The sequence below is a fragment of the Mustela erminea genome, chromosome 1, assembly GCF_009829155.1.
Source record: "Mustela erminea isolate mMusErm1 chromosome 1, mMusErm1.Pri, whole genome shotgun sequence".
Classification (NCBI taxonomy): Eukaryota; Metazoa; Chordata; class Mammalia; order Carnivora; family Mustelidae; genus Mustela; species Mustela erminea.
Window position 1 is genome coordinate 72,404,200 of NC_045614.1, and position 23,557 is coordinate 72,427,756.

The 23,557-nt window shown below is 40.1% G+C and overlaps 1 long non-coding RNA gene across 1 annotated transcript in view; it reads right to left on the minus strand.

Annotated features, from left to right (window-relative positions):
- LOC116577004 overlaps positions 1-15,295 on the minus strand; it is a 57,577-nt gene extending 42,282 nt beyond the window's left edge. The window contains exon 1 of the long non-coding RNA XR_004280368.1: positions 15,160-15,295. This is a non-coding gene — a long non-coding RNA (uncharacterized LOC116577004). The remainder of the gene's footprint in view (positions 1-15,159) is intronic.
- Between the last annotated feature and the right edge of the window lie 8,262 nt (positions 15,296-23,557).

The window sequence follows — 23,557 nt, forward strand, 5'->3', positions numbered from 1 at the left end:
TTGGCTCAGATTATGATCCCTGGGTCCTTGAATGGAGCCCCACATCAGTCTCTCTGCTCCGTGGGAGACTTGCTTTTCCCTCTCCACTCCCACTGCTTGTGTTCCCTCTCTCACCGTCTCCCTCTGTCAAATAGATAAATAAAATCTTAAAAAAAAGAAAGAAAGAAAGAAATGCTGGGAGAATAAAGAGCTCTGTAAAAGACACTCCGGTCACCCCATCACTCAGGAAATTACACCACTTTTAGGAGCTCTGTGTCAGGAACCAAAGGCAGAGTCTAAATATTTATTTTTTTATTATGTCACCATATGTATATTTTTGTACATGTATATGTACATAGATATAACGTTTGAGTGTTATGTCAAAGTACCAATGGTGGGGCACCTGGGTGGCTCAGTGGGATAAGGCCTCTGCCTTGGCTCAGGTCATGATCTCAGGGTCCTGGGATCGAGCCCCGCGTTGGGCTCTCTGCTCATCATGATCATGATCATGATCATGATGGGTGTGGGTGGGTGGGTTGTACCACAGGCTGGGTTTGCTGTATTGTGTTTTATTAGCACACTCAAAACTGGCTTCTTTATGGGCAGGGGGTTGGAGCAGATCACTCAGATATGGTATAATTTTGCCTTCAAAATCCAAAGAGGTTAAAACTATAAAACTCTTAAGTGAAAATGTAGGCATAAATCTTTGGGACCTTGGATTAGACAATGATTTATTTCTTTCTTTCTTTCTTTCTTTCTTTCTTTCTTTCTTTCTTTCTTTCTTTCTTTCTTTTTTTAAGATTTATTTGACAAAGAGAGAGAGGGTGACAAGCAGGGGAGTGGGAGAGGGAGAAGCAGGCTCCCTATTGAGCAGGGAGCCTGATGTGGGGCTTGATCCCAGGACCCTGGGATAATGACCTGAGCTGAAGGCAGATGCTTAACCAACTGAGCCACCCAGGTGCCCCTAGGCAATGATTTCTTAGAAATGACACTTAAAGCACAACAGTTAAGAAAAAAAACCACATACATTTAACTTCATCAAAACTAAAAGTTTTCATGCGTGGAAAGACACTATCAAGAAAATGAAAAGACCACTCCCAGAATGGTACAAAATATTTGCAATCATTTATCTGGGAAAGGTCTAGTATAAAGTTCTAAGAACTTCTAAAAAGAACTGTTTACATTTCAACAATAAAACAACAATAACAAGACAACTCAATTCAGAAATGACAAAACATCTGAACAGAAATTTCTCCAAAGATATTCAAATCCCCTACAAACACATTAATCATTAGAGAGAGACAAATCCAAACCCTAATGGGATAACACTTCTCACCCACTAGGATGGCTATCATAAAAAGATGGACAAGACAAATGTTGGCGAGGATGTGGAGAAACTGGAATCTACATTTGGAGTGGAAATGTAAAATGGGGTAGCCACTTTCAAAACCAGTTTGGCAGTTCCTCAAAAACTGAGTTACCATATGACCTAACAGTTGCACCTCCTAGATATATACCCAAGAGAACTGAAAACACAATTTCCAGCCAATACTTAAATATAAATGTTCACAGAAGCATTCTTCATAATAGCCAAAACATGGAAAAAACATACATGTCTGTCAAGTGATGAACAGATAAACAATATGTGATTATCCACACAATGTAATGTCACTTGGTCATAAAGAGGAAGAAAGTACTGATACCCACGACAACATGGATAAGCCTTGAAAACATGCTAAGTGAAAGAAGCCAGTCACAAAAGACCACCTTTTGTATAATTCTGTTCATATGAAATGTCCTGAACAGCAAATCCATGGATGTAGATCAGTGGTTGCCAAGCGCTGGCTGGGATGTGGGGGAATTGGGAGTGACAGCTAAGGGGTGTGAGAGTTTCTTCTTTTGATGAAGATGTTCTGGAATCAGATAGTGGTGAAGGCTGTGCACGCTTGTGAATGTGTTAAAAACCACTCCAGGGGCTCCTGGGTGGCTCAGTGGGTTAAAGCCTCTGCCTTCAGCTCAGGTCATGATCTCAGGGTCCTGGGATTGAGCCCCGCATCCGGCTCTCTGCTCCACAGGGAGCCTGCTTCCTCCTCTCTGTCTCTGCCTGCCTCTCTGCCTACTTGTGATCTCTGGCTGTCAAATAAATAAATAAAATCTTTAAAAAAAAAAAAAAAACACTCCATTGTACTTCACTCTTCTTTAAAGTTCTTTCACTTCTTTAAAGTTCTTCAGTCTTTGTCTTTCATGACATTGACACTTTTGAAGAATAGAGATCAGTTATTTTGTAAAACGTGCCCCCCCCCTCCAGCTGAGTTTATCTGAAGTTTCTTCATGATTAGATTATGCATCTGGGGAGAAATGACGTTTTTTCCCTCACTGCATCGTTTCAGGAGGCACCTGATGGGTTTTTCCTGACATGGGTTTGTCCCAATATCGGTGATGTTGACTTGCAACACATGATAAAGTTAGTGTCTGCCAGGTCTTGCCACGGTCAAGTTACTATTCTCCTTTACAATTACAATTACTCTGATATTCTGTAAATAACCTATTCCTCTTCAAACTTTCACTCACTAGTTTTAGCATCCATGCATGGTTTTCTAAATCCTCTACAGTTTATAAGTGACTTGTTTCTACTCATAGTAGAGGCTCTTTAAATACATTATTGTCTTACTCCTAATGCTAATTCCTCTCACAAAAAAAAAAAAAAAAAAGACTTTTTCAAAAAGTCTTGATCAGGAGAGAAGCATCCAGGCTGAGGAAAAGTTTGACACAAAGAATTAAAAAGCAGCAGGATGCTCTCTCTTTTCTGTTCTCTTTTGTTTTTAAATGTGAGCTCTGTGTCTAGACATGGAAATAAACACCCTATTGTTCAGTGTAATTATATCTATTGTTTATGGGGCTGAATCAGGCTGGTGGGGGAGGACTGACTAATGAAGGTTAACACTGTTTCTTCCTTCCCACTCTGGCACAGATTAGAACAAGTACAGCTTTGGAAATGTTAAATTATGTGTTTGATATCTTTATTAAGCCCATCGTTTGGTTTCCTTTTATTGTGGTCTTTGTGATGGTGAGTGCAGACTCATGGCAAAGGGAGCAGCTCAGGAGGCTTCCTGGAAATAAAATGCTACAGGAGCAAGTGATGGGGCTCCTCTGATCTTTCAGCAACTTCCTAGCCACCTTCATTTCTGTCCTCTAAAGCCTCAGTTTCCTCATCTGAAAAATGGGAGTGTGGGTAATAACATGACCCCACTGAGTGTATAGCTGATTAAATGAGATACTACATGTGAGGCACTTGGTACAAGGTTGGCACCTAGTAAGCATTCTGTCACGTTTGTTTTTATTATCATTATTATCGAGCAGTCTTAACTAGAGGAAGGAGGGTAATCGCTGTCACAATGTGTTTTTAGGAGGAAGATTAAGAAATTGCCAGGCTGAGTGTGTAAGCCTAAAACTTCATACCCCTGCCCACTATTTCCATCCATATAGCTTCATCCCTGTGGGCTTTGGGAGGGGGGTGGTTGTAGCTCCAGGTGTTGCCAATTAAAAACCAAAGGCCCAAGGAATCGTTCACCCCCGTGCCCTGCCTTAGAGAGCAGGGCCCTGGAAGGGATGGGAGCACAGGCAACAGAATGCCAGCCGCAGAAAGAGGAGAAGCCCAAAATGCCTGGGTTTAGATCTCACCTCCCAGGAACCAGTGGTGTGAGTTTCATTATTTATAATCACTCCTTGGTGCTTTAGCTTCTCCATTTAAAAAAAAAAAAAAGCAATATTAATTCTTGGCCTCCACAAATAACAGCATTTTTACATGTTGGCCCCTGGGGAATTTTGAAAAGACAACAGCTTCTAGCTTTGATAAATTCTCAGGAACTAGAAGCTCACAGTGTTTCCTCCCATCCAAGGAGGGTAGCCGGACTTGACTGTGGGGCACACAGGAAACCAGACCCTTACCCAAGGCAGGCGCTGTTAGTAGATGTAAGATAGATCTGGGTTAACCCAGACATCCCAAGTGGCCTTGATAATAATGGCCAATATGTTTTATAGTTTTCACTAAGTGCCAGGCACTGTTTAAATACTTCACAACATTAACTCACGACTCGCCTCCAAAGCCTTATGATGTAGGTTGTATTACACTCTCTGTTTTACAGATGAGACATCTTGGGCAAAAAGAGACTGTAGTGGGGCGCCTGGGTGGCTCAGTGGGTTAAAGCCTCTGCCTTCAGCTTGGGTCATGATCCCAGGGTCCTGGGATCGAGCCCTGCATCGGGCTCTCTGCTCAGCGGGAAGCCTGTTTCCTCCTCTCTCTCTACCTGCCTCTCTGCCTACTTGTGATCTCTGTCAAATGAATAAAATCTTAAAAAAAAGAGAGAGAGAGAGAGAGAGACTGTAGCTGGTAAGAGGAGAACCCAATTCCAACTCAGGCAAGTTCACACTTTTCATCAACAGGTTGGCTTTTAATATTCAGAAATCCCAGCATCACTAGTTAGAGCATCATAGATGTATTAAAAAGGAGATAATAGGCCCCAGTGGAGTCACTCAGGCTAAACCCAAGCCACCAAACTGAGACCTACTGCCCAAATCAACAACAGTTTCAGTCTCTTCTAGGAGTGGAATGTTAAATGACCAATCAAAATTACCTGGCCAGCGCTAGTGAGACAATCTCCCTGAGGGAACACTGTTGTCCCCTAAAGGAAGGTGACCTTGCCATAAACAATCCACTCTTCTCTAATAATGTCCTTGTCCCACCCTCTTCTGCCTATGAAAGCCTTTCATTTTGTATAGCTCCTTAAGAGTGCCTATTTGCTAGATTGGATGCCGCCTGATTCCCAAATCAGTGAATAAAGCCAATTGGATCTTTAAAATTTACTTTGTTGAATTTTCTTGTTAACCACAGTCAGCAGGCACTTCTGCCTTGGTTTATGGAAATGAACTTCCTACAGGGTCTTGGTGTCCTGGAACTCTCTGACTGCTTATGGAGCTTGTGTAAGCTGGGGTCTCCAAGCAAACATCACCCATCATTGCTTTTTCTCTGAAGGCTTGCGCACCCAGAGGGTGGAAAAGGCTCCTGGTGCCTTCTTTGCAAATAAAAGCTTTAGAAGTCCACAGCTCTGAGTACATTCTCTCAGATGAAAACAAGCTCAACTTCATTTGCTAAATCTGGCAACCATAGGCAGCAGCTGCCCTGCCCTTCTGCCCTGTGTTCTCTCTCCTGACCCATCCCGTCTTCCAGCAGTTGCTACAGAAATCTGCTGTGAGCGAATGTAACCTCACAGCACCTTGCTTTAGCTGCCCTGCATCCTCCTGCTTTTTACCCCTTCACTGAACGTAATCAGTTGTATCAACATTTTTTCCTATGGTGTGTACTTCTGAGTTCCACTGAAGCCCTTCTCAACATGGACTGTCTCCCACATTTTTTCATTTTAACTGTATATATTGATTTTCACATCCATCTGGAGCTCCCCTGTGTATGTGATATTGATTCAGGCAGGCAAGTCCAAGGACCCAGAGGGGGTCCTGCAGAACCAACAATCAAGAGGGTCGTTGGCTTAGTGCAAATACAAGCCAGCAGGAAGTGAGGGCAATTAACTGAAGATATAGAGAGCCCAGATACAGAGGGAGCATCTGGGAGGCTCAAAAATGAAATGGAGAATGAGTCTCATCTTTGCTTGGGTGTCTGGAGTTGTTTGTTTCTTTTTAAGATTTTGTTTATTTATTTATTTATTTATTTATTTATTTATTTATGAGAGTGAGCAAGAGAAAGAGAGCATGAGCAGGGGTGGGGGGTGCAGAGGGAGAGGGAGAAGCAGACTCCCCACTGAGCAGGGAGCCTGACTTGGGGCTCTATTCCAGGATTCCCGGGATTGTGAGCTGAGCCACTCAACCAATGAGCCGCCCATGCACCCTGGGAGGTCTGGAGTTTTTACTAAAGACGGTAATCTTGTGCACGTGTCCTCTCTGGCATCCAGCAACTGGCTGAACAAGGATGAGTGTTCAGGTGCCCTCCATAAGTCACTTATGCCTAGAGCCAGGGGTCTTGGTGTTCAAGGCATTTGGAGTTAGAAGTCTCAGAGAACATTCATGACCACCCCGCCCTGCCACTCCTTAGATGGTGTCTATTGCTCTAGAAGACTCCAAAGAAATCATTAACTCCTTGACCTTTTTAAGGGGGACATAAACTAAGGCATGTAATGAAAGACTCGCGGATCCCCTTACCCAAGAATTCAACACTGCCACAGGATGCAAACAGCAAGAGGTTCTTTATTGTTACACAGGCGCCTGCGGGTGGTCAGTAGCGCCTGCGGGTGGTCAGCAGTTCCTGCTAGCTGAGCACACCAGGCTGGGCTGGTGCAGGATTTTTATAGACAGGTACATACAAGTCCCGGATGGGACGGGGCCGATTGGCTGACAATTTGAACATTTGAAAAAAGGCATACTTGGTGTTAGCGGATTGGCTTTGGAAGACCTACATTCTGGCCAGTCACCGTTCAGATAGTGTACTATAGAGGGTACGTGTTGAATTGCACGTTTCTAACCTTTATCTATATACGTGCTGAACCACACGTCTCCAGCTAGCGTACGTGCTGAACCGCACGTCTCCGGCCTTGGTACGGGAGACAACCCTTATCAATTTTACTTAGGAGTAGGGGAAATTCTTAACAAGGGGGGGGTATAACTTTATTTGATTACACAGCCAGCGAGGGTTTAAGCAATTTTTCATTTCTTAGCAAAGCATTAGAAGCATTATTATACAGAAGCCAGAAACAGCTGGGTTAAACAGATTTTTTGCTATTCGTTATCCTGTTATGCTGCTTGCTGACTCCCTTATCTATGGTCAGCTGGCCACAGTTTCTTAGTTAGCATAAGCTGGTTATAAAAAGAATGTTAAAACTTATAGGCTATAGTATAGTTCTGACCTGGGGTCCTTCAGTATAAGGCAGGGGTGTAGGTTCTAGCAGGAATAGAAGCAGGAAAAAGAGCAAAGAAAAAAAATTTTTTTTCTTTTCATGGAGTCCCTTCAGTTTCCCTGTCTCAGTATTATGGAGGGATCCAATTTTATTTCTCTTTAAAATGCAAGCCAGTTTTTCCAAGACCACTCTTTCTCCATTGCTTTGTGATCCCAGAAGTTGCCATGTTTATCATGACTTGGTAGAGCTCTTCTGAGATTATAGACAAGCAAGAAGAAAGAACTCTGAGGGGGGGGGGGGGATGCTGCAGTTGGTGCCCCAGGTATTTTTAAAGCCAGAAATCTCCCCAATACTTTTGCTTTTATGTGGGTTTGTTTTTTTGGTTTTTTGGGTTGTTTTTTTTTTTTTTTTTTGGTCACTGAAATGACTAGTACTACCATGATACCCTGATATAGCTACTATCTAGAAGTTAATATCTTATCCTGCTAAGATTCAAGTGATAATGATAATTCCAGCCAGCATAATTGATTCTCACTTGTATCTACTAATTGAATCTGTGATTTGTTTACTTGGATTCTTTTTTTCTCTCTCAACCTGTGGCAGAGGAATATTAGGCAGTTCAAAATGTGGTTTTGCTGTCCATTTAACATTTAATTTTTTTCCTACTTCCTGTACCAGAGAATGCATCAAATAAAAATATTTTTTTGAGATACTCAGTAATCAATGTTTACTGTGTCTTAATAAATTTGGTTTTGCAAGGTCAAGGACAGGGCTAAAGATCTGAAGACCACAATGTGATGCTACTAAACATTCATCAGAAGGGTTGAAATAAAAAGACTGATGATGCCAAGTGCTGGTGAAGATGTGGAGCCCTCACTCCCACCGCTCTCATACGTTACTGGTGTGAGGATAAAATCACTCCTTGGTAACCGTTTAGCCTAAATTCCCCAAAAGATATTGTATTCATTTCCTAGGGGTTCTGGGGGGAAAGTGCCACAAACCAGGTGGCTTAAAAGAACAGAAATCTATTCTATCACAGTTCTGGAAACTAGAAGTCCAAAATCAAGGTGTAGACAGGGTTGCTTCCTTCTGAGGGCTGTGAGGCACAATCTCTTCCCTGTCTTTTAGCTTCTGGTGATGGTGGGTAATCCTTAGCTTCCCTAGGCTCATGGGTGTGTTACCCTAATCTCTGCCTTATGTGCCATCTTCTCCCTTTGTGCTCTGGCTTGTGTTTCTTCTCCACTTCTTAACACTTAATCAAGTATGACCTCATCTTAACATTACACCTGCAAAGACTTTGTTTCCAAACAGAGTCACATTCACAGGAACCAGGGGTTAGTACCTCACGTATCTTTTTAGAGGATACCATTCAATCCATAATATATGTGAACTAGAATATTCATAAAAAGACTCTTTATAACAGTATAAAATTGAAAACTGTTCAACTGTTTATCAACAGACAAACAGATAAATGAATCATGGTATAGTCATGCCATGGGATCCCATAAAGTAATGAAAATTCACAGCCTATAACTACAGACAACAAAATGGGTGAATTTTTCAAACATAATGCCAAGCAAAATAAATAAAAAGTGAAACAGCATATACTGTATGATTCTGTCTATATAAAATATAAAACCAGGTAAAACTATTCAGTTAGAAGTTAGGAGAGTGGGTATATTGGGGGATGTAGTAACTGGGAGTGTGAAGAAGTCTTTCTGGGGTGCTATAAATCTTGTTTCTTGATCTGGACGCTGGTTATGTGAGTGACTTTAGTTTATGAAGATTCACTGAACTGTAAACATTTATAATATGTGCCCTCATATGTCTTTTATACTTTGATTAAGAGATTTTTAAAAGTCATTCTTATGACTTAGGTTTTCTCTCATATATTTAGATTTAATTTCTCCATGAAGACTATGTTTTCAAAGAAGCTATCCAGCATTGTTAATAAGTCTACCAGGAATCAAGTGACCAATTTTATTAGCATCAACCATGCTTACTTTGTTAACTTTGAAGTTTACTAAGAATTCAAAGGGGGAAGTAAAACTTTTACAATTACTATTTATTTTTTGAACAGATAATTCAGATACATGGTGTACAATCCAAATGGTCAAAAGCATATTAAATAACTTTAACACTATCCTGGGTTCTCTGGCAATAACAATACCTTTGGTTGAAGTGAAGCTGAGGAAACTAAAATGCTATAATGGACAAAAACTTGGCTCACAAGAAAATAATTGTTTTTCACAAGAATTCTTGAGAGTCTTTCCCCCTTAGGACCACCTTTGCTGTATCCCATAGGGTTTGGACCGAAGTGTCTTCATTCTCATTGGTTTCCATGAATTGTTTAAGTTCTTCTTTGATTTCCTGGTTGATCCAAGCATTCTTAAGCAAGGTTGTCTTTAGCTTCCAGGTATTTGAATTCCTTCCAAATTTTTTCTTGTGGTTGAGCTTCAGTTTCAAAGCATTGTGATCTGAGAATATGCAAGGAATAATTTTAATCTTTTGGTATTGGTTGAGACCTGATTTGTGACCCAGTATGTGGTCTATTCTGGAGAAGGTTCTAAGTGCACTCGAGAAGAATGAGTATTCTGTTGTTTTAGGGTGGAATGTTCTGTTTATATCTATGAGGTCCATCTGGTCCAATGTGTCAATGTTCTTGTTTCTTTATTGATTTTCTGCTTGGATGATCTGTCTATTACTGCAAGTGGCATGTTAAGATCTCCTACTATTAATGTATTCATATCAATATGACTCTTTATCTTGATTAACAGTTTTCTTATGTAGTTGGCTGCTCCCCTACTGGGGGCATAAATATTTACAATTGTTAGATCTTCTTGGTGGGTAGACCCTTTAAGAATGATGTAGTGTCCTTCTGTATCTCTGACTACAGTCTTTAGTTTAAAATCTAATTTATCTGATATGAGAATCGCTACCCCAACCTTCTTTTGAGGTCCATTGGCATGAGAGATGCTTCTCCATCCCTTCACTTTCAGTCTGGATGTATCCTTAGGTTTGAAATGGGTCTCTTGTAGACAACATATGGATGGGTCCTATCGTTTTATCCAATCTGCAACTCTGTGCCATTTTATGGGTGCATTTAGGCCATTCATGTTAGAGTGATTATTAAGAGATACGTTTTTATTGACATTGTGTTGCCTGTGAAGTCTTTGTTTCTATAGATTGTCTCCATAAATTTCTGTTCAATGATATTCTTGGGTTTTTTTCCCTCTTTTATAGAACCCCCCTTAATATTTCTTGTAGTGTCGGCTTGGTGGTCACATACTCTTTTAAACCTTGCCAGTCTTGGAAGCTCTTTATTTCTCCATCCATTTTGAATGTCAGTCTTGCTGGATAAAGTATTCTTGGCTCCATGTTCTTCTCATTTAGTGCCCTGAATACATCTTTCCAGCCCTTTCTGGCCTGCCAGGTTTCTGTGGACAGGTCTGATGTTATTCTGATGGGCTTTCCTCTGTACGTAAGGAGTCTCTTCCCCCTAGCTCCTTTCAAAAGCTCCTGTCTAAAATTATGATTCATCATTTTCATAATCAGGTATCTTGATGTCTTTCTAGATTCTATGATCTGGGGGAAGACCTTTCTGCTTCTAGGACACGAACACTGGTTCCATTCACCAGATTGGGAAAATTTTCATCATCACTAGCCATCAGGGAGATTCAAATCAAAACCACATTGAGATACCACCTTACAGCAGTTAGAATGGCCAGAATTAACAAGACAGTAAACAATGTGTGTTGGAGAGGATGTGGAGAAAGGTGAACCCTCTTACACTGTTGGTGGGAATGCACATTGGTGCAGCTGCTTTGGAGAACAGTGTGGAGATTCCTTAAGAAATTAAAAATAGAGCTTCCCTATGGCTCTGCAATTGCACTACTGGGTATTTACCCCAAAGATACAGATGTAGTGAAAAGAAGGGCCATCTGTACCCCAATGTTCATAGCAGCAATGGCCACAGTCACCAAACTGTGGAAAGAACCAAGATACCCTTCAACGGATGAATGGATAAGGCAAATGTGATCCATATACACTATGGAGTATTATGCCTCCATCAGAAAGGATGAATATCCAACTTTTGTATCAACATGGACAGGATTGGAAGAGATTATGCTCAGTGAAATAACTCAAGCAGAGAGAGTCAATTATCATATGGTTTCACTTATTTGTGGAACATAAGAAATAATAGGGAGGACATGGGGAGATGGAGAGGAGAAGGGAGTTGGGGGATATTGGAGAGGGAGACAAACCATGAGAGACTGTGGACTCTGAAAAACAATCTGAGGGTTTTGAAGGGGCAGGGGTTGGAAGGTTGGGTGAGCCTGGTGGTGGGTATTATGGAGAGAATGTATTTCATGGAACCCTGGGTGTGGTGCATAAACAATGAATTCTGGAACACTGAAAAGAAATTTTAAAAATAAATTAAAAAAAAAAAGAATCCTTGCGAGTCCTTTGGAGACCCAGAAAGACCCAGGCCGCCATTTTTTGAAGAGATATATAGATACATATTTTTTAAATGCTCAAACATGGGGCACATCGGCAGCACAGTCAGCTAAGCATCTGGCTCTTGATTTTGGCTCAGGTCATGATCCCAGGGTCCTGAGATTGAGCCCCATGTTGGGCTCCACACTCCGTACAGAGTCTGCTTGGTATTCTCACTCTCCCTCTTCCTCTGCCCCCCTCCCTTGCTCTCTCTCTCAAATAAATAAATCTTTAAAATGCCCAAACAGGGTAACAAATATTGTAAGATATATTTTGTAAAGTATTTAATGTTTTTGCAATTAACAAATATAATAATTTTACACAAAATAATCCCAAACAATATAACAGTACAATTCACTATCATGTCAAAAGTCCTAATGCACAACCTCTTGACTATGAACACATTAGAGAATAGAATAGACAAAAATCTCTGCCCTCACAGAACTTGCTTTCTAGGTAGGAGGAGAGAAAATAAACAGCAAATGTAATAAATAACACTAATTCTACAGTATGGTAGAGGTGAAAAGTTTCCATGAGAAAAAAATTTGAGCAAGGAGCACAGGAGAGACTGTGATTTTAGTGGGGTGGGCAGGTTAGGCCTCCTTGGGAAGGTGACAGTTGAGTAAAATCTTGAAGAAGAAAAGGAACTAGGCCATCAGGATATCTGGGAGAAATCATTTCAAGTAGAGGGCACAGATTTTAAGTGGCGGCTGCAAAGGCCCTAGCATGTAACCACACTGGCATGTTTTAGGAATATAGCAAAGACCATGTCTGGAGAGGATTGTGTGCATGGGAGAGTACTGGGAGATGAAGGAAGAGGTATAGGGGGGCCCAGATGATACAGAGCCTCCTGGGCACCAAGAGGCTTTCACTCAGAGAAATGGGAAGTCAAGGGATTTGAGCAGAAGGGTGACTTTAACGTGATCACTCTGGCTTTCATGATGAGAATAGATTTTAAGAGGCGAGAATGAAAGTAATGAAACCAGAAAGAAGGCTAATTAAATAACCCAGGTAACAGATTATAGGGACTTAGGACAGGATGATAACTGCACAAATGGTTAGAAATTGTTGTAGAAGAACATGCTTTGAGTGCAGAGCCAGCAGGATTTCCTGACAGACGGGCTGGGAATGGTGGCCATATGAGAGAAAGACAAGAGACAAGGAAGATGCCAAACCAAGGACCAAGAGGTGAAAGATGGAAGCCTAAGTAGATTTGGAATAGAAGGAAGGAGCTCCATTTGAACTTGATAAGACTGAAATGCACTATCGGTCTCAAATACAGATGTCCAGGGGCAGTTGGGCACAAAGCTCTGGAGCTCAGGAGAGAGGTCTCAGCTAGAGATAGTTGAAGAGTCATCAGCAGACAGTGGTATGGAAAGCTATGAGAGGGGATGAGTTTGTTGTGAGAGTTAGAGTGAGTGTAGAAAAGAGAGGCAGTTCAAGATCCAAGCCCTGGAGCCCTCTATTGTTACAAGGTTTGGGAGATGAGGAAGAACAAGCAAAGGACTAGGGAGAGAACCACAGGATGCTTGGTGGGGGACTGGGGGGCAGGGCCTGGACACTGTGGAGTCACAGAAGCCAAGTGAAACAGGTGTTTCCAAGAGGTAGTAATCAACTGGATCCAATGTTGCTGACAGGTCAAGAAAGGTAAAGACTAAGAAGGGCCATTGGGCTGACAATGTGGAGGTCATTGTGACCCTGACAAAGGCAATGTGGTGGGAGTAATAATCTATGGGCTTAAGACAGAGTCTAAGAGAGAATGAAGGGAGAGGAATTGATTCCACACCCTTCTGTAAAGGGGAGGCAGTGAATTGGGACAACAGCTGAAGGAGAAGAGTCCTTGAGAGGGATTTTAAAGTTAAAGAAATAAGAGCACATCCAATGGAGCACTTGGGCCCTATCCCTCCCTACCCCTATAAGCCTTTTATTAATGTATATTACAATAAAGATGAAATACTTAGGGAAACTTTACAAATTTTAGATATTTTTGCTATTCAGTTCAGAATCCAGAAGATCTTACATAGTTCAAGTTTCAAGTTAGTTCTGATAGCCAGATTGGGGGATTTGGGGGATTTTCTTTAGTAAAAAGCTGAGCTTTATGAAATTCTAACCATGACTTCTTGCTTCAGAATTGGGACCGTTCTGCATTCTTCCGAGGACTTAGGGAAAGAGCCCAATTTCATTTTCGAGTAATTCTTTTAAGAGCATACCTTCTTGATTAAGGCTGCTGGGGTTGGAAACCCAGCTCCACCATAAATTAGCCGTATTATTTTGTATAAATTACACAGTCTCTCTGGGCTTCAGGTTCCCCATCTGATAAAAACAAGGTAGTAATCATACTTAATCCATAGGATTATCATGAGGATTAAATAAAATAATACTTTAGAACAGAACATAGCTTAGAATGCAGTTGACAATAAAGGTTCTTCACTTTTCCTAATCCTGTATTTCCAATGAGCAGTGAGTAAATCATGTTTTGGCAATTATATCTGAGAGGCCATTTAGTAAGATACACATTTGGGATACAAATAAATGACATCTTAACCGATCTGTTTAATTTTTTAAAAGTTGTCCTTTTCCACAAGGGCCTTCTCGGGAACTGTAACAGTCCCTGTCACTAGGTGCCACCTAGCACTCTAGGCAAGTGAAACAAGGAGTCTGAAAGAGCATCTGACCCAGCATCCGCTTACCAGCCACCAGATGGATTCTTAGATGAGGTTAATGTATCCTATAAGGAGTTCACAGAATGTTTCAAAATTTATTTGCAAACATTCCCTCAAAAATCAGAAGATTTCCTAGAAAAAAACTAATTTCCAGCCTCTCAATAAATTGCAAGATCTGGCAAGTCTGGGCCTGCAGTGGCCTCCTCTAGGCTGGGCTGGTGTTTACCAGTCCAGAACAGATCCCACCACCCCAGCACACCTGCTTCTCTTCTCTGTCTCTCTTTGGCTCCTCCAGGCATTAGTCCAGCCCTTCCTTCTCAGGTGTGGAGGCTGAAGTCCTACAAAGAAATTGTGGGTTGGCATGGAATCCCTACCCTCAGGCCAGGGCTCCATTTCCGTATCTTGTGTTGTTTCTTTTACAATTGGTTGTTTTCAGAGAAGGACTGGAGCTAAAGACAGGTAAACCATAGTGGAAGAACCAAAATCTGGGGATCTGAGACATCACTGAGATTAAAATGAGGTATGGGGGAAAGTAGAGGTCATAGGATTCTTTTCCTTGTGAAAAATAACTTCATTATATTTTGGGGAAATAATATAGGTTCAGTGCAAAAGATTCAAACAATACAGAAAAATAAAAAGAAGAAGAAAAAGATTCCCCAAGATTCTACTTTCATTTATAACTTCCATTTACATTTTGGTATATGTCCTTCCAGCCCTCTCTCTGTGTATTTATAGATATACTTAATGTAGGCACTGTCTGGGCCAGGGAAGGCATGGGAGTGTGGAGCTTTAGAATTCACATATACTCTTCGTCAGCTTCCCTCCACCCAGTTCTTTAATGCAGCCAGTTGGGAGTTTCTTCAGTCATATGAAAGTGCTATACAAATGCAGTGTCAAGCCTTTTTGTTCACCCCAACTCCCTTCCAATCAGGTTGTCATTCAGCTCACATACCTAGAAATTCTATATGGAAATTCTGGAGCTGCCACAGTGCATGCCTGAAATTTTCCTAAATTAAGAACATTCAAGTTGTTCTGTAAATTGTTTTTTTCCACTAATAGTATTCCTAGAATATCTGTTCCTAGTTTATAAATACAGATTGAAAAAATAGATCTCTCACCTTCCAGAACATCCTTAGCGTCTTCAAGATAAGCTTGCTCATCTCTTAAACAGACTTCGTTCCATCTGATTGGTGACTGGAAAGAGGGGGGCTACCTCACTGGAATCTGGAGTGCAAATTCTAGAGTCTATGTGACTGCTCATGGTAGGCATTAAGAACAATTAGTTTCTCAGTGATTCTATTGGTCAGGTTTTGCTGCAATAATGTTATATAACAAACTGCCCCCAAGAGTCAGGGATTCATAACAACAGACATTTGTTGTTCTCTCACTGGTCTGTGTGCTGCAGGTGGGTTGGCCAGGCTCCCCTTGGTCTTAGATTCTGATCTGCTCTACTTGATTCCCTTTCAGCAGCCAGGCTGAAGGGGCGATGGCTACCTGCCAGAAATGCAGAAGGTTGAACCAAATCTCACAAAATCACATACAGACATGTGAATGGTCGGATATGGCATATGTTACATCCACACACATTCTACAGACCAAGTCAAAAGCGAATGAGCTAGAGAACTTCCCTTTATCTGCAGTAAACCATGGCAAAGGTGGAAAAGGAAGAAAGAGTCCTGGGTAAAAATGTACCGCCTATCACAGGGACCAACCAGGATGGAATGACATTTAGACTGAGATCTACCCTTGAACCTTATAAATGCAGTTTGAACTCATACTGCTTGAGAATCACAACAGTTTTGTCTAGCATACCCCTTAATCAAAAACCCTTTGTCATCAGAGATCCATAATGAAGGGTCCTCTCTGATTGTGTTCACTCTGCCTTTACATTTTATATGCTCTATACTCTTCTATCTATGCTCTATATGCTGTTTTATGCACTTGGGTCTTTAATAAAGAAAAAGATTAAGCTGCCCTATCAATTTTTGAATGTGGAGAGAACTATTTTCTCCTATCTTTCCCTGCCAAAGTTGCACCAATCAGCAAAAATAAATCTTCCTGTGAATAAAAACAAAGAGTACTGTTGCCAGGCAACAAGTAAGAGCATTATTTTTATGTTTTGTTTTGTTTTTTTTGGAAGGTATAGCATCTTGCTCCACTGTTTCCATGGAGAATCCCAACTGTCAAGATTAATCAAATGCTGGAAAACTGAAATTTATGCAAAGAGACTAGCATAGTAAGCAATTACCTATGCTAAGGGACAGCTAGGAAAAATATTATGATGAAACCTCTTACTACAAATGAAGCATTTATCCCCTGGCATCAACTGACTCAAGTTAATACTTTCACATGTGTCAACTGCTTTTCTAAAGATATTGCAATAATATTTCATTAAAATCACAAATTACATGCATACCACTTCCAGTATAAACCATTACTGGATGTTTAGAATGCATATGAACTGCATCAGAATACTGTAACAAATATAGAAAGAATGGTTGCAAACCAAGGTGTCTCTATTTTGTTAACATGTGTAACAATGTGTAAATTTCTAAAGTTCTTCCCAATAAACTGATAAGAGAGATTACCCAAGATCACCAGAAGAAGCAAATGGAGGAAGGGCAAAGTTCAGAGAGTAGTCCTATTAGAAACTAAAACATGTAAAATAAAGAGAGAAATGTGTGGCTCTGATGAAAGAATGGGCAGCCAAATGGAATGGAATAGGTAAGCAGGTCTGATTTAAAAAAAAAAAAGAAGACATACAGTTAACTGGGTAAGGAAGATATACAAATGACCAATAAGTACATACAAAGATGCTCATCACCAGTGTCCATCAGGAAAATCAAAACCACTATGAAATACCATTTCACACCCACTAGGAAGTCTATAATAAAAAAGATGTGTATTGGCAAGGATGTGGATAAAATCATAACACCGTTGGTGGGAATGTAAATGGTGCAACCTGTTTAGAAAACAGTCTGGCAGTCCTTCAAAATGTTAAATATAACTTTTTGACCCAGTAATTCCACTCCTGGAATTACAAATAAACTAAAAACTTATGTCCACATAAAAATTTGTACACAAATGTTCATAGCAACATTATTCATAATAACCCAAATATCCATCAACTAATGGATAGATAAATAAAATGTGCCATATATATATAATGGAGTATTATTTGTCTAAAGAAGGAATAAAGTAAATATAATACTAATGCATACTACCACATGGGTGAACCTTGAAAACATTATGCTAAGTAGAAGAAATCAGTTATCAAAAACACCACTTATTGTGTGATTCTTACATGAAATGTACAGAATACACAAATCTATGGAAACAAAAAGTAGATCAGCAGTTGGTTGAGTCTGGGTAGCTGAGAGATAAAGAGTTTCCTGATAACCTATAACTCAAGATTCTTAGGGTTGCACCTCCAGTTGGGTTAAACAAAAGGAGATGCCTTGGTGCCTTCATTAAAAGGTATAGATGTTGAGCTGACCAGATTTAGTTTCTCAGAAGATGTGGGTTTGTTCTGGGGGTAATGAAAATGTTCCAAGGGGTGCCTGGGTGGCTCTGTGTGATAAGGCCTCTGCCTTTGGCTCAGGTCATGATCTCAGGGTCCTAGGATTGAGCCCCACATCAGGCTCTCTGCTCAGCAGGGAGCCTGCTTCCTCCTCTCTTTGCCTGCCTCTCTGCCTACTTGTGATCTCTCTCTCTGTGTCAAATAAATAAATAAAATCTTAAAAAAAAGAAAATGTTCCAAAATTGTGGTAATTGTCACATAACTTTGTGAATATACTCAAAACCAATGAATTGTACACCTTAAGTATGTGAATTATATGGTAGGTGAATTATATCTTCATAAAAGTACTACAAAATGGGGGGCTCCTGGATGGCTCAGTGGGTTAAGCCACTGCCTTCGGCCCAGGTCATGATCCCAGGATCATGGGATCGAGTCCCACATCGGGCTCTCTGCTCAGCAGGGGTCCTGCTTCCCTTCCTCTCTCTCTGCCTGCTTCTCTGCCTACTTGTGATCTCTCTCTGTCAAATAAATAAATAAAAAATCTTTAAAAAAAATGTACTACAAAATGATAATCAAGAAAAAGATATTGCTTTGGAAGTGGATTAGCAACTTAAAAATAAAATTAGCTCAGACCTTTAATCAATATTAAACTTGAAAATCATTTCCAGAGATGCTCGGGTGGCTCAGTTGGTTAGGTGTCATGATCCTGGGGTCTTAAGATCAAGTCCCAGATGGGGCTCCCTGCTCAGTGGGAAGCTTGCTTCTCCCTCTGCCTGTTGCTCCCCTGCCTGTGTTCTCTCTTTCTGACAAATAAATTTTAAAAATCATTTTTTAAAAAGATTAAAAAGAAAGAAAAGAAAGTCATTTCCAAATAAGCCAGAGTTAAGGAAAAATGTTAAAACAAAAAGGTAGTTTTGACATATCAGCCAGCACTAAGGACAGGAGGAAGGAAGGTGAGGAGAAGCCTGGACTCTTTGCGACCACAGAAGTGCCACACCAACCTGGAACTACTTAGCTCTGGACTTTGATGTTTAAGCCACTCCTATCTGAGTTTTCTGTAAAATGTGGCCAAATTCTAAACCCAAGTGATACAGTGCCTTATATAATTTTTAACTTTTAAATATCTTCAATACTTTCTTCCCAGAAATTTGTAAGAACTCTTAATAAATTGTATTCTAATTCACAGTTTAAAAAAAAAAAAAGGTAAGAGGAAAACTGGATATCTACATGCAAAAGAATGAAGCTAGGTCTTTACCTTAATTAAGTCAAAATGGATCAAAGATCTAAATGTAAGGGCTAAAACTATGAAACTCTTAGAAGAAAACATAGTGGAAAGGCTTCATGACAATTGGATATAACATCAAAAGCATAAACAACAAAAGTTAAAAAGTAGATAAAATGGACTTTATTAAATTAAAATCTTCATATATCAAAGGACACTGTCAACAGAGTGAAAAGGAAACCTAACTGAATGGGAGAAAATATTTGTAAATCAATATTTCATAGTAGATTAGTATCCAGAATATATGAAGAAACCCTACAACTGAGCAACATAAAATTCTGATTGTATTTATTTATTTTTAATTTTTTCTTTTTGTTTACAATTTCTTTCTTTCTTTTAAAGATTTTATTTATTTATTTATTTATTTATTTATTTAGAGAGAGGGTGCAGAGAGAGCAAGCATATGCAGGGGGAGAGGCAGGCAGAGGGATAAATGACTCCCTACAGAGCAAGGAGCCCATTGTGGGACTCGATCCTATGAACCTGGGATCATGACCTGAGCTGAAGGCAGCTGCTTAACTTATTGAGCCACTCAGGTATTCTGAAATCCTGATTTTAAAATGGTCAAAGGACTCAAATAAACATTTCTCTAAAGAAGATATATGACCAATAAGCTCATGAAAAAATGTTCAATAGTATTAATCATTAGGAAAATGAAAATCAAAACTGAAATATCATGCCACTTCACACCCATTAGGATAGCCATTATAAAAAGAAAACAAAACACAGATAGCAAGTGGTGAGGATAGAGAGAAATTGGAATACTTGTGCACTAATGGTGAAAATGTAAAATGGTACAGCTACTGTGGAAAACAGCCTGGTAGTTCCTCAAAAAAATTAATCATAGAATTATCATATGATTCAGCAATTTCAGCTCAGGTCATGATCTAAGGGTCCTGGGATTGAGTCCTGCATCAGGCTCCCTGCTCAACAGGGAGTCTGCTTCTCCCTCTACCTCTCCATCCTGTTTTCTCTTGCTCTCTCTCACACTCTCTCTGTCTCTCAAATAAATAAGTAAAGTCTTTAACAAAATAAAATAAAATAAGTAAAATAAAATAAATGCTATAACCTATGGTGTGATATATCAAGTGGAGCCATGAAAAATGGCAGGTACTCAAATTTTTGTCCTACAAGTTTGGCCATTTCACATCATTAGACATAATAACTATATGCATTATCTTTGATCTACAAAACATGGAGGGAGTTAGTAGCCTTAGTCATATCTCAGAAAGGCAATCCTTTAAACAGAAAGTCTACACTTAGTGAGTTTAGTTTTATATATGTTGGGTTGGAAGTACGTGCAGAATATCCAAGTGGATGTTTAGGAGATCATTGGTTATAAGGCTCTGGAGCTAAGAGAAAGATTTAAGCTGAAGAACAAGTTCTAAACATTGTGGAAGATGGTGGAGGAGTAGCAAGCTGATATGACAACAGGTAGCAGGAGTTCAGCTAGATAGTTATCAAATCATTCCAAAGACCTACAAATTCAAAAGGAGATCAAAGAGAAGAAGAGCAGCAATTCTAGAAACAGATAATTGACCACTTTCTGAAAGGTAGTAGTGAATCCGAAGTAGTGAATCCGAAGTGACGGGAAGATAGACCGCAGAGGGGAGGGGCAGGCTCCCAGCAAGTGGTGGAGCAACAGAGCACAAAATCAGAACTTTTAGAACTCTGCTCCACAGAGGGACATAGCTCCAGAGGCTAAGTGGGGGTGGAGACCTTGCAGGGACAGCATGGTCTCAGGTCTCGTGGGGTTACAGAAGGATGGGGGGGTGTCTGAGTGTTGCAGAGCTCACAGGTATCAGAGCAGGGAAGCTGGCTACAGAGACAGAGCCGAGGAGTTAGCTCTCAACTCGGGGTTACCTTAAACTGTGATCTGTGGAACAGTCAGGCCACTGCTCTTAGAGCAGGGACCCCACTAGTGGCAGATCGGGGGTTCCAGGAAGAGCAGCAGGGATCTGCTGGGTTTGGAGACTCCAAATGGGGCTGTGTGCCAAAGACAGAAATGCTCGGTCACAGGCCAGGTGAGCTCAGAGCGCAGCCAGAGACCAGGGAGACAGGAGTGATTGAGCGCTTTTTTCCAGAAGGCGCACTGAGGAGAGGGGCCCTGAGCTCTTAGCTACTCTGGATTGGAGATTGGGAGGCCACCATTTTCATTCCCACCCTCCAGGGCTCTACAGAAAGTGTTCAGGGAACAAAAGCTCCCAAGCGAACCTGAGCAGATTACTTAGCCCAGCCCCTGGCAAGGGCAGCACAGTTCTGCCTCCAGCAAAGACACTTGAGAATCACTACAACAGGCCCCTCTCCCAGAAGATCAGCAAGAAATCCAGCCAAGACCAAACTCACTTACCAAGGAGAACAGTGGAACTCCAGAGGAGTGGAAAGCAAAGTATGGAATTGATGGCTTTCTCCCCATGATTCTTTAGTCTTATAAAGTTAATTAAACTTTTTTTAATTTTTTTTCTTATTCTAATTTTTTAACTTTTACTCCTTCCTCTTTTAACGTTTTCTAACTAGTTTATCTTAACAATACATTTCTTTAAAAAAATCTTTTTGAACCTTTATTATTATAGTCATATTTTATCCTTCATTGTATCTAACTTTATCTTTTGTATACACATAGGGTTTTTTATTCTAGAAAACTTTGGATACAACTTCCTCTCATAGATCAAAATAAACCTTAAATCTAGCACAGGGTTTGTTCTAGTCCCCAGCCTGAGCAAATTCTCTCCACTTTCTTTTTCTTTCTTTTCCCAACTAACTTATCAACTCCTTTTTTAGAATTTTTTTAAATTTTTCATATGTATAGTCATATTCCATCCCTTCATCATGTTTACCCTTGTGTGTGTGTGTGTGTGTGTGTGTGTGTGTGTGTGTGTGTGTTTCTTTCTTTAAAATTTTGGGAGGTAGTTTTTTCTGAGACCAAAATACTCCCAAAATCAAGTGGGTGGCTCTGTTCTAGTCACCAGTCTAAAGTATATGTTTTTTCTTTTTCTTTCTTTTTTTTTTAATTTTTTGAACTATTTTTTACCCCCTCTCTTCTCCCCACAATTTGAGGTCTCTTCCAATTTGGTTAATGCACATTTTTCTGGGGTCTTTGCCACCGTTTAGTATTTTATTCTCCCATTCATATACTCTTATCTGGATAAAATGTCAAGGTGGAAAAACTCACCACAAAAAAAAAGAACAAGAGGCAGTACCAAAGGCTAGGGACCTAATCAATACGGACGTTGGTAGACCCGTCTATATTGATTAGATCTAGAGTTCAGAATGATGTTTTGCAAGGTGCTAGCTGGGTTCGAAAAAGGCATGGAAGATATTAGAGAAACCCTGTCTGGAGAAATAAAAGCCCTTTCTGGAGAAATAAAAGAACTAATATCTAACCAAACTAAAATTTAAAAAGCCATTAATGCAGTACAATAAAAAACAGAGGCTCTTACTGCTAGGATAAATGAGGCAGAAGAGAGGATTAGTGATATATAAGACCAAATGATGGAGAATAAAGAAGCTGAGGAAAAGAGAAACAACTACTGGACCATGAGGGGAGAATTCAAGAGATAAATGATATCATAAGATGAAACAATATTAGAATAATTGGGATTCCAGAAGAAGAAGAAAGGGGGGGGGGGGCAGAAGACATATTGGAGCAATCATTGCAGAGAATTTTCCTAATATGGCAAAGGGAACAAGCATCAAAATCCAAGAGGCACAGAGAACCCACTGAAAATCAATAAAAATAGGTCCACACCCTGTCATCTAATAGTAAAACTTAAAAGTCTTACTGACAAAGAGAAATCCTGAAAGCAGCCCGGGACAAGAAGTCTGTAACATACAATGGTAAAAATATTAGATTGGCAGCAGACTTATCCACAGAGACCTGGCAGGCCAGAAAGAATTGGCATGATATATTCAGAGCACTAAATGAGAAAAACATGCAGCCAAGAATACTATATCCAGCTAGGCTATCATTGAAAATAGGAGAGATAAAAAGCTTCCAGGACAAACAAAAACTAAGAGTTTGTAAACACCAAACCAGCTCTATAGGAAATATTGAAAGGGGTCCTCTAAACAAAGAGAGAGCCAGAAGTAGTAGACAGAAAGGAACAGAGACAATATACAGTAACACTCACCTTATAGGCAATACAATGGCACTAAATTCATATCTCTCAATAGTTACCCTGAATGTAAATGGGCTAAATGCCCATGTCAAAAGACACAGGGTATCAGGATGGATAAAAAAACAAAACCCATCAATATACTGTCTATAAGAAACTTATTTTAGAACCAAAGACACCTCCAGATTTAAAGTGCGGGGGTGAAAACAATTTACCATGCTAATGGACATCAAAAGAAAGCTGGGGTGGCAATCCTTATATCAGATCAATTCAATTTTAAGCCAAAGACTATAATAAGAGATGAGGAAGGACTCTATATCATACCTAAAGGGTCTGTCCAACAAAAAGATCTAACAATTCTAAACATCTATGCCCCTATCATGGGAGCAGCCAACTACATAAACTAATTAAAAACAAAATAAAAAAAACACATCGACAATAATACAATAATAGTAGGAGACTTTAACACCCCCCTCACTGAAATGGACAGATCATCCAAGCAAAAGATTAACAAGGAAATAAAGGCCTTAAATAACACACTGGACCAAATGGACCTCACAGATATATTCAAAACATTCAATCCCAAAGCAGCAGAATAC